Source organism: Miscanthus floridulus, chromosome 19, assembly GCF_019320115.1.
Source record: "Miscanthus floridulus cultivar M001 chromosome 19, ASM1932011v1, whole genome shotgun sequence".
Taxonomy (NCBI): Eukaryota; Viridiplantae; Streptophyta; class Magnoliopsida; order Poales; family Poaceae; genus Miscanthus; species Miscanthus floridulus.
In genome coordinates, this window is record NC_089598.1 from 5,672,914 (window position 1) to 5,685,511 (window position 12,598).

General features: G+C 41.7%; 1 long non-coding RNA gene across 1 annotated transcript; it reads right to left on the reverse strand.

Moving 5' to 3' along the window:
* Positions 1–3,761: 3,761 nt before the first annotated feature.
* Positions 3,762–4,633, reverse strand: LOC136527120 (uncharacterized). Its single transcript, XR_010776679.1, has 3 exons — positions 4,503–4,633; positions 4,132–4,443; positions 3,762–4,059 (listed from the first exon to the last, which is right to left on the reverse strand). It is a non-coding gene; the product is annotated as an uncharacterized lncRNA (long non-coding RNA).
* Positions 4,634–12,598: the final 7,965 nt, after the last annotated feature.

Sequence of the window (12,598 nt, forward strand, 5' to 3'; positions counted from 1 at the left end):
ATGCATATCAGGAGAAGCTTGGGAAAAAGAGTTCCTTAGAGTTGCTGATTATGAAATTCCACCGATCCAAGCAGTCGGTTCTGAAGAGGAGTTTTAATGGATAGGTTTGCCGATGATGGAAAATTAGGTCAAGGGTTCACATCGGCAGATGATTTAGTAGAAGTAGATATTGGTGATGGTGATAGGTCAAGACCTACTTTTATTAGTGCTAAGTTAGATTCCAAGTGTAAGCAGCGAGTAACAGATTTGTTAAAAGAATATAAAGATTGTTTTGCTTGGGATTATACTGAGATGCCTGGATTAGACCGATCGATAGTTGAACATCGGTTACCTATCAAATCTGGATTTCGGCCACATCAGCAGCCAGCGCGCCGATGCAACCCTAATGTACTTCCTGACATTAAGGCCGAAATAACTAAATTAATTGAAGCAAAGTTTATTCGGCAATGTCGATACGCAGAGTGGATCTCTAATGTGGTTCCTGTTTATAAGAAAAATGGAAAGCTTCGTGTTTGTATTGATTTCAGGAATCTCAACAAAGCCACACCAATGGATGGCTATCCAATGCCGATTGCTGATTTGTTGATTGATGCTGCGGCTGGACATCAAATTATCAGCTTCATGGATGGTAATGCAGGTTACAATCAAATATTCATGGCTGAGGAAGATATTCCCAAGACTGCTTTCAGATGTCCAGGTCATGTGGGGTTGTTCGAGTGGATAGTCATGACGTTTGGTTTGAAAAATGCCGGTGCTACTTATCAAAGAGCTATGAACTTTATTTTTCATGAATACATCGGCACATTAGTGGAGATCTACATTGATGATGTAGTGATTAAGTCTGGAGATATCACAGCGCATTTAGCCGATCTGCGAAAGATACTGGAGTGCACAAGGAAGCATGGATTGAAGATGAATCCTAATAAATGTGCATTTGGTGTATCGGCAGGACAATTCTTGGGTTTTATGGTGCATCAGCGAGGCATTGAAATCAGTAGGAAGTCTATTGATGCAATTAACAAGGTGATTGCTCCTGCTAATAAAACTGAATTGCAATCTTTGATCGGTAAGATTAATTTCATTAGAAGATTCATATCTAATCTGTCGGGTAAGATCAAGGCTTTCAGCCCACTACTTAAATTAAAAGCTGATCAGGAATTCGTATGGGGAGTTGAACAGCAATTAGCCCTTGATGAAATTAAGAAATATTTATCAAATCCTCCAGTGTTAGTTCCACCTCAACATGGGAAGCCTTTCAGGTTATATTTGTCAACTGATGATACAGTTATCGGTTCAGCTCTTATTCAAGAATTTGAAGGGAAAGAACGTGTTATTTATTATTTGAGCAGAAGGTTAGTGGATGCTGAGACGAGGTATTCGGCCATCGAAAAATTGTGTCTGTGTTTATACTTTTCTTGTGTCAAATTAAGGCATTATTTGTTAACTGCCGAATGTACGGTCATATGCAAAGACGATGTGGTCAAGTATATGCTGTCGATGCCGATGTTAAGTGGTAGAATCGGCAAATGGATTTTGGCATTATCAGAATTTGAACTACGTTACGAATCAACTAAGGCAGTTAAAGGACAAGTGATGGCTGATTTTGTCACTCAGCATTGTAATACAGTGGACTTTCTGGGGATTGCTCCCTGGACACTTTTCTTCGATGGGTCCACATGTGGTGAAGGAGCAGGTATCGGCATTGTGTTAATTTCACCTCTAGGGAGGAAGTATGAGTTTTCATTGCCGATTGTTGCTACAGCAACAAACAATCAAGCTGAATATCAAGCCTTGATAAAAGGGTTAGAATTGCTGAAGGAGATACGTGCCGATGTTGTTGAAATCTTTGGTGATTCTATGCTAGTTATAAATCAATTGACTGGAAGTTATGAATGCCGAAGTGAAGCTTTGATTTCGTATTATGAAAGATGTTTGCAATTGTTGAAAGGATTTAGAGGTTTTCGTCTTGAACATATCTCTCGATTGCATAATGAGGAAGCTAATCGACTAGCTCAGCATGCTTCAGGGTATCAGCCTATTCAGGAAGTGCTAACATCGGCAGTTGATACCGATGACTGGAGGAAAGAGATTGTCGATTACTTAAAGGATCCACATAGAAAGGTTGAGAGACGTATAAGGTTCCAAGCTACCAAATATGTGCTCCTCGATGATGAATTATATTATCGAACTATAGATGGAGTTTTACTTAGATGTGTTAGCAATGATGAATCGAAAAGCTTGATGGGTGAAATTCATGAAGGAGTATGTGGGGCACATCAATCGGCTTTCAAGATGAAATGGATGATCAGAAGGAATGGATACTATTGGCCGACTATTCTTGAAGATTGTTTTAAGTATTTTAAAGGATGCCAGGAGTGTCAAAAGTTTAGTAATATTCAAAGAGCGCCTGCATCGGCTATGAATCCTATAATCAAACCGTGGCCGTTCCGGGGATGGGCTATTGATCTCATTGGTCAGATTTATCCGCCATCGAGTAAAGGACATAAATTTATCCTGGTTGCTACCGATTATTTTACAAAGTGGGTTGAGGCAATTCCTTTAAAAAAGGTGACATCGGTCAATATGATTGATTTTGTGAAAGAGCATATTGTTTACCGATTTGGTATTCCTCAGACTATCACTACCGATCAGGGCACTATGTTTACATCAGGAGAATTTGATGAGTTTGCTGTAGGCATGGGAATTAAAATTTTAAATTCTTCTCCATATTATGCTCAAGCTAATGGTCAAGCTGAGGCTTCTAACAAAGGGATCATCAAACTCATTAAGCGCAAAATTGAAGAAAATCCTAGGAGGTGGCATACAGTATTAAATGAAGCCTTGTGGTCATATCGGATGTCATGTCATGGTGCAACCAAAGTAACGCCTTATCAGTTAGTATATGGACACGATGCAGTATTGCCTTGGGAAATTAAGGTTGGCTCTAGACGAATACGTTCTCAAGATCAGCTGACAGCCGATGATTATAATACTCTTATGAAGGATGAGTTGGAAGATGTGGCGGGTCATCGGTTAAGGGCTTTAGTTAGTATCGAAGAAAATAAGAAAAGAGTAGCTAGATGGTATAACAAGAAGGTGAAAGTAAAAGAGTTTGCCGATGGAGATCTGGTCTGGAAATTGATTTTACCGATTGGGACTAAAAGTTCAAAGTTTGGAAAGTGGTCTCCTAATTGGGAAGGTCCATATCGGATAAATCAGTCTGTTCCTGGTAATGCATATATTTTAGAAACCCTCGAAGGGGTTGTGTTTCCCAGAGCGATAAATGGGAAATATTTAAAGAAATATTACCCTAGTATCTGGATAGATGCATAAAAGTATAAAGTGCCGATACAATAAATAAGATTACACGTTCAACAAGGATTGGATAGCTAATATCGCACGCAGGCGAATCTGGTCGGCTTCCTCCATTTCCTTGATATCGTCATCGGCGGCACCCTCCACAGGCTTGAGTTTTTTCTTCATGGCTAAAGCTTTGCGAGCTTGGATATCTCTTTCTTGCTGAAGGGTCTTGATGGCATCGGGTAGCTGGCTTTCTTCTTGTTGGGCATGAGTTAAGGCTGCCTCAACTTCTTTCAGTTCAGCCAATAGAGCCATCTTCCTTGCTGATAAATCTAAGATTTTCTGCTTAAGTTCAGCGCTCGAAGTCTGCAAGTTGCCGATGCCCTTGTGCTTCTCATCGGCAATCTGTTTCAGTTGTAGCATCTCTTCTTTGAGTTGAGCCTGAGCTGCTCTATCGGCAATGCGCTGAGCGGCCCGTTGATATTGCAGTTGGCGGCTTTCTAGGTGAGCTGCTGGGAAGAGTACTTCTTCAACATCGGCAGGGACCTGGCCCCGAATTGTTTTGAAGATTGCCTTTGCGGGGTCCGAGTCATCTACCAGTTGGGCGGTACCTTGTTGTAGCAAGTTCAGGAGGGTTTCCAACTTGGATTTAGTCTCTGCCGATATTGTTCCCAGTGCAAGGGAAGAACTTGTCTCCTCTCCATCGTCGTCAGAAATATCAATGGCAAAGGAAAATAGGCTGTTCGGGGAGTCTTGTTCCTGAGAGAGAGAGAGGGAGATCAGTTAGGGGTAAGTATGAGTATTGTAAATCAACTAGGCTGATCGGTTTACCTGTTTCAAGGCAATTTCTTGTGCTTGACTGGAGGAAGCAACCTGGAGTATGTCGTGTGGGGGATCGGCTGAGCTTGCCGATGGGATATCCTCTGTGACTTCATCGATGGTGGGCTCTTGAGGTATGACGGCCGATGACATTGGGGCAGATGTAGGGATCGGCATAGACCTTTGTCGTTTTGGCTGTGCTTCAGTATCTGTTGAAGCTTTGCGTTTTGCTTGGGCATCGGCAACGATGGGCTGGGGGGCATCGACACTTGTTGGTTGTGAAGCTTGGACATCTGGTACGTTTGCCGATGTACCCAATTGTTGCTGCAAAACAAGTGTAAGAGATGATATTTAACAAGTAAAATGTAAAGTCAAGAAGCTACCTCTGAAGGTTCATCGAAGGAAGTGGTGCTTGATATCGGCGGAATTGCCGATGACGATCCAGTAGTAGCTCTTACCCCCTGATGATTAAGGTTAATACAGTTTGTGATCGGCATAAGTAAAAATAAACGAGGTTGTTACCTTAAATGCTTTGACCAAGGTTGTAGCAGCAGCCGATGGAGTAGCCCTGGATGTAGCCAATTTGGACTTGGAAGTGATGGTCTTGGTACGAATCTTCTGGTGGGTCAAAGCGGCTAAGGTGGGAGCGTTGTAGCCGATCAGCGATGTTGGGAAAACAGGCCGGAGATTGAAGGGTTTCCCACTTTTGCTCACCGATGGTGCTGGGTTGTTAACCTGTTACAGGAGAATCGGTTACTGATATATGAAGGGAAAAGCAGAAGGGAGTTAAAGGAAATTTACCGCGTCGTCAGGGATGGCGTATTCAGGGTCGATCATGTGCCGATATGTGTGAGCAGAAGTTGCGAACAGTTGTTCCTTCCACTCTTGCCACCATTGCTTATATGACTCGGTGATGAAAGATATTGGTGTCCAGGTGGATATATCAACATCTGTAGTATCGGCATCGGGGGAGAGTTGTACTACCTTGTTCCAATCTGTTCCGCAGGTGATTGTTTCCCTGGGTTTGATCACATCGGCAAAGCAGAGTTTGATTGGCAATTGCCCAAAAGCCAATTGGCGGGATACTGCCGATGGGTTGTAAAATTCATAAGTAATGTTGGTGTTTTTCCCGCTGCCGAATGTGTTTACTGGAATTGCCCTGGGAGTAATGATAGCCATCATGAGCTCATTATCTTGATTCAGAGTGTTATCGGCAAAGTTGAAAAGAAGGGGGAATCTGTTGTCTTCGTCAATATAAGGCACCCAGGCCCTATGATCACGAGAAAGACCATTGTAGAAGCTTTGAAAGAATCTGCCGATTTGGTCTTCGTTAGCTTCTGTTCCAGGAAGGACAATTATGGCTTCACCAAAATTGAGGGGTGAGCGTGTTGCCGATTCATCATCCCCAAGCACATAGTCTTCAGCAGTTTCTCGTGGGAATTGTTGAGCGAAAAAGTCCCATTGCAAACGTTTGTGCATATGGGCATTCAGCCACATGTTGATAAACCACCACGGGCCTCCCAGGTTGCCGATGGGTTCGCCGAGCAAAAGTTTCTGAGACACTTGATGAAGAAGATGATAAGTGGAGCTCAGAAGGTATCGGCCAAGAGGAAACCTTACGCCATTAGCCAAAAGCTCAGCTGCAGGGAGGAAGGCGTTGGTTGGTCCTACTGATCGACCACAGAAGATGAATTTTTCCAACCACATATTCAGGAATGTGGCATGTTCCCTCTGGTTAACTGTCCCGGTCTTCTGGTATTCTTGAATGTATCCTGTCCAACCGCCGATGTTACGGGTATTTACCCTGTATTCAGGCTTTCTACCATAGATGGAGCCTTCATCGGCAGATGAGATGTCCAAGCCAGTAAGCATATGGATATCGGCAAGGGTAGGAGTGGCTGGGCCATGTCCAAACATAAAAGTATTGGTCGTGTCTGACCAGAAATAAGCAGCTGCAATCATCATTGATTCATTTTTCTGCATATCGGCAATAGATAGCCTAATGCATTGGTCTAATCTTCGTTCTGCCCAGTATACTTGCATCGATCTATTAACTCTCAAGTACCAATCTTTCCACCCCTTGGTGGTTTTGGGCCAAGATCGGAATGTGTCTTTCCACAAATTCAGAGAAAAATTTTGGGCTCTAAAGGGGATTCTGTTAACCTCTGCATTGATCAGATCGGTTGGATCTGGGTTGCCCATTGGACCGAGGCATTGAACGTGCGGTTGATCGGTTGGGATAATTAATTTGTTGCGCAGTTCCTAAGGTTATGGAATCCAGAGAACAGAAGAAAGGAAAAATCACCGACTGAATGAATTTGCGAAAAGATTAAAGTAAAGGGTAATGGAAGTGGAGCGAACCGCGGGGACGTCGAAGTTGATGGCCATGGTCCTGAGGAAACTTGAAGTTAGCGCCGGGGAAGGGTTCTCCTTGGTTGAGGTCGCGCGGTTGTTCGTCGGAGTCGCCGCCGGAGAGAGAAAATGCCAAGGATTGGAGGCTGAAGGTCGAGACGGTTCAGAAGGATATGGTAACTGTTCGCACGATAATCAGGGGATTGTACAGATGAGTTGATGACAAGTAATCATGACTTGGAAGGGATATCGATACAGGATATTTTAATTCTGAAAATGGCAGCATTATCATGTTAAGATCTTGCCGATGGGTTATTGCTTCGGTATCTTAACCATAATCAGGGCAAGAGTGGTTGGCGATTGTGCGATATTTACTGAAGTGCGTGAATCAAGATTAGATTTGATTGGATTTGATAACAAATCAAGTTTTGGCTTGGAGAATGAGTTACGGTAATCGGGCGAAGGCAAGCGTTATTTGGAGTAAATTTCGGAGCATTAATGGTTTTATACTCCGAAATTGGGGGGCATGTGTTGACACCGTTTTTTGCACGTGTCAAAATAATCGGAGTGGACTAATCGGCAAGGGGAAAGTTATTGAATACTTTGATAACCGATGAAAGCCAGCTTGTAAAGATGGTTGCCGATAGCTGGTGATGGTCGATGGAAAGGTTGATTTGGACTCGGACGTTGCCGATGAGGTTGGAGGTGTTGTTGTCAATACCGATGAAGGGAGGCTGGAAGACTACTGCCGATGAAACAGGGAATATGCCGATGAAGGAAGGCTGGAAGACTACTGCCGATGAAACAGGGAATATGCCGATGAAGGAAGGCTTGAAGACTACTGCCGATGAAATAGGGAGTATGCCGATGGGAAGGAGGACAGTGAGGTTTCCATCGTAATTGAGGCGGACAGGGAAATAGATAGAAGTTGATTTCCTTTTCTATATTAGTTAGAGTATGATTCATGTAAGAGTCACGTGTTTCCTTAGATATGGGATTGGTGTCCTAGTTGTGTTTGGTTGTGTCTCTTTAGATCAGGGTATAAATATGGAGTAAGGGGCAATGTAAGAGATATATCAATCAACATAAAAACCAACTTTTACTCCTATTTGCATCTACTTACTTTTCGGCGACTTCGTCAATTTGCATACTTTTTTCTTTTTTTACGAGTTCTCATTGAATCGGCGAGCTGCATCGTTTCAGTGCGACCTTCGGCGATTCTCGAGTTCCGCGTGAGCACCTCTTGGCCGTGATTTCCGGGCGTATCGCTGTTGTCAGGACTAAAGTGTTCGTATCTTCATCCTTGTCGATTAACAGGTCAAATCGACTGGCACGCTTTGGATATCGATTCGGGTATTAGCCCTTTGTGTTTGCAGATCCACTTTTGCATCAACACTTAACAACCTCAGTGTTAAATTATGGCTTAAATTGTGTTCAACCATGTGGAGGGCAAACCACCGTTCTTTGATGGCACATGCTATGATTATTGGAAGAGAAAGATGAAGATGTATCTTGGTTCAATCAATGACCAAGTGTGGGATGTGACCGAGAGTGATTATGTGATTCTTGATCCAGACAATCTCACCAACAACGACAAGGCCAACAAGCAATGCAATACAATGGCTCTCAACACTATCTACAATGCCATTGATTCCAAGGTGTTTGAGTAAGTCAAGGATTGTGAGAAAGCTAGTGAAGTGTGGAAGAGATTAGAGGAGACCTATGAGGGCACATCGGTGGTGAAAAGTGCCAAGCTATACATCCTCAAGGACAAGTTGACAAGCTTCAAGATGAAGGATGATGAGAGCATTCTAGATATGTTCCATAGATTGCAAGTAATTATCAATGACTTGAAGGCTTTGGGAGAGAAGATCAATGATGATGATGTCTCTCATCGGTTCTTGATATGCTTACCTCCTAGATTTGAGACATTGAGATTGATCAACATTAGAGGAGGATTGAAGCAACTCACCTCCAACCAAGTACTAGGTGATGTCATGACACAAGAGACATACCGTGTGGAAAGGGAGGGGGTTGACAAGGATGAGAAGAAGGAAGATGAAGACAAGAAAAAGAAGAGTGTAGCATTCAAGGCTAGCTCATCATCCAAGAACAAGGGCAAGTCAAGGAAGCAAGAATCAAGTGATGATGAAGATGCTAGTGACATTGATGATGAGGCCATGGCTCTCTTTGTGTGAAAGTTTGGAAAATTCATGAAGAAGGGATATGGTGTAAGAAAGAGAAGAGACAATAACAAGAGCAAAGAATATGTGAGAAGATACTACAATTGCAAGAGCCTAGACCATATTGTGGTGGATTGTCCCTACAATAGTGACAATGATGAGGATGAGAAGAAGAAGCAAAAGAAGGAGAAGAAGGAGAAAAAGGAGAAAAAAATGACCTTCCAAAAGAAGAAGGGTGGTGGCTATGTGGTGACGTGGGATAGTGATGCTTCTTCGAAGGATGATGACTCAAGTGATGATGACAAGAAATCCAAGAAGAAAGCACTTGCAAGCATAGCCATCAACAACAAGCCTTCCATCTTCGATACTTCATCAACTTGTCTCATGGCAAAGCCCACCAAGGTAAAATATGATGATAGTGATGATGATACTTGTGAAAGTGATGATTGTAACAGTGATGAGCTCAATGCTTTTCATGAGAGTCTAAGGGAAGGCCATGAGGAGCTTGGCAATGCTCACACTAAGCTTGAAAGAGCTCACTCCTCTCTCCTCGAGAAAGTTAAGAAGGAGGGAGCCAAGAAGGAGCAAGTGATTGTGACATGTGATATGGGACTAACCTGTGATATTATTAATGAATCTTTTTATAAACCCATTGTTGTTGCTCCCACTAACCCTTCTTGTAGCACCACCACCACTACTTCACCTTTGAGTGATGGTTTCACTTGTGATGCCTCACTAATGGTGGAAAATGAGACCCTCAAGAAGGAGGTGGATGAGCTCACTCGTGCCTTAGGCAATGCCTATGGTGGAGATGCCCGCTTGCTAAAGTGCTTGGATAGCCAAAGGTTCTCTCTCAACAAGGAGGGTTTAGGCAATACCCCCAAGAAAGGCAAAGCGGCCTTTGTCACTTTGTGAAAGGCAATGATCGATTTTGCGATAGATGCAAGCTAGTTGGGCATATAGAGCAATATTGCAAGACTAACAAGAACAAGCAACCTAGTGTATCCTCAATTAAATTTGATTATTGTTACATGCTTGTTAAGGGTGCCAATTGTGTGAAGGCTAAGTTCATTGGTACACCAATTGTGGGCCCAAAGAAGAAGGACATTTGGGTACCAAAGACCTTGGTAACTAACCTTTAAGGACCCAAGCAAGTTTGGGTACCTAAAAATAATTGATTCTCTTTTGTAGGTCAATTACAAAGCCAGAGAAAGGCATTGGGTGCTTGATAGTGGGTGCACACAACACATGATTGGTAATTTAAGAATGTTCAATTCAATCAATGAGAATGATAGCAGTGGGACTGATAGTATCACATTTGGTGACAATAGCAAAGGCAAGGTCAAAGGGCTTGGTAAGATTGCAACATCCAATGACTTGAGCATTTCCAATGTGCTACTAGTAGAGAGCTTGAATGTTAACCTATTATCGTCAGCTCAATTGTGTGATCTTGGTTTCAAGTGCATATTTGGAATTGATGATTGCAGATGGATCTAACTTGATATTCAAAGGTTTTAGATATGAGAATCTATACTTGGTTGATTTCAATGCTAGAGAAGCTAAATTGTCCACATGTCTGCTCAATAAGTCTAGCATGGGTTGGTTATGGCATAGAAGGCTTGGTTATGTTGGAATGAAACAATTGAACAAGTTGATTAAGCATGATCTAGTCAGAGGCTTGAAAGATGTCACATTTGAGAAGGATAAGCTTTGTAATGCATGTCAAACCGGAAAGCAAGTTGGCAACACACACCCTAAGAAGAGCATAATGAGTACATCTAAGGCATTTGAGTTGTTTCACATGGATTTGTTTGGACCAACCACTTACACTAGCATTGGTGGAAATAAATATGGATTTGTGATTGTGGATGATTTCACTAGATATACATGGGTGTTCTTTCTTGTTGACAAGAGTGATGTGTTTACAACCTTCAAAACTTGTATCAAGAGAATTCATAATGAGTTTGAAACAACCATCAAGAAAGTAAGAAGTGACAATGGAAGTGAATTCAAGAATACAAGAGTTGATGATTTGTGTGATGAGTTTGAGGTTAGACATCAATTCTCGGCCAAGTACACTTCACAATCAAATGGCCTAGTTAAGAGAAAGAATAGAACCTTGATTGACATGGCAAGATCAATGTTGAGTGAGTACAATGTGAGTCATTCATTTTGGGCCGAAGCAATCAACATAGCTTGCTACTATAGCAACCAATTCTATTGCCACCCCATGATGGAGAAGACACCTTATGAGCTCTTGAATAGAAGAAAGCCCAATATTGCATACTTTTGGGTTTTTGGTTGCAAATGCTATATATTGAAGAAAGGCACAAGATTGAGCAAGTTGGAGAAGAAATGTGATAAAGGTTTCTTGCTTGGTTACTCAACTACTAGCAAGGCTTATAGAGTTTGGAATTTGGCTAGTGATACTCTTGAGGAGGTTCATGATGTGGAATTTGATGAAACAAATGGTTCACAAGAGGAAGATGAGAATCTAGATGATGTAAGAGACACTCAATTAGTCAATGCAATAAAAAACATGGACATTGGTGATATAAGGCCTAGAGAGATGATTGATGTGGAAGATGACAAGAATCAAGTGCTTTCTAACTCAAATGTGCAAGCTAGTGGTTCTCATGATCAAAATCATTCAAGTGCTAGTGATGAAAAAGTGTAAGATCAACAACAAGTGGCTAGTTCATCATCTCAATCAAGTGATAAATCAAATGCAAGCAATCAAGTGCAAGTGCTCCAACCAACCAATGTTGCAAGAGATCATCCATTGGACTCTATAATTGGTGATATCTCTAGAGGTGTGCAAACAAAATCAAGATTGTCATCATTTTATGAATACTTCTCATTTGTCTCATCCATTGAACCAAACAAGATATATGAAGCTTTGAAGTATGTTGATTAGATAAATGTTATGCATGAAGAGCTAAACAACTTCACAAGAAATCAAATATGGGAGTTAGTTGAGAGGCCTTAGGATCATAATATGATTGGAACAAAATGGGTCTTTTGGAACAAGCAAGATCAAGATGGTATAGTTGTAAGGAACAAAGCAAGATTAGTGGCTCAAGGTTACACTCAAGTTGAAGGTCTTGACTTTGGAGAGACATATGCTCCGGTTGCAAGATTGGAAGCAATTAGGATCTTATTAGCCTATGCTTGTGCCCACAACATTAAGTTGTTCCAAATAGATGTGAAGAGTGCATTTCTCAATGGGTACATCAATGAGCTTGTGTATATTGAGCAACCTCTTAGTTTTAAAGATGAGAAGAAGCCCAACTATGTTTATAAGTTGAGAAAGGCTTTGTATGGCTTGAAGCAAGCACCAAGAGCATGGTATGAAAGATTGAGGGATTTCCTACTCTCTAAGGGATTTAAGATGGGAAAGGTTGATGCCACTCTCTTCACCAAGAAGCTAGGCAATGACTTGTTTGTGTTACAAATCTATGTTGATGATATCATATTTAGATCAACCAATCAAGATTTTTGTGAGGAGTTTGGAAAGGTGATGGCAAGTGAGTTTGAGATGTCCATCATTGAAGAGCTTAGTTACTTCATTAGTCCTCAAATCAAGCAAATGAAGAATGGCACATTTGTGAGTCAAGGCAAGTACATCAAAGACATGCTGAAGAAGTTTGGCATGGATGAAAGTAAAGCAATTAGTACACCAATGGGGACAAATGGAAACTTGGATAGTGATGCTAGTGGTAACATGGTGGATCAAAAGATGTATTGGTTGATGATTGGAAGCCTACTCTATGTGACCGCATAAAGAACGGATATAATGTTTAGTGTATGCATGTGTACAAGATTTTAAGCCTCACCAAGAGAGAGTCATTTGAAGGCAATAAAGAGAATGTTGAGGTACTTGAAGCATACACAAAATGTTGGATTGTGGTATCCCAAAGGAGCAAGATCTGAGTTGATTGGAT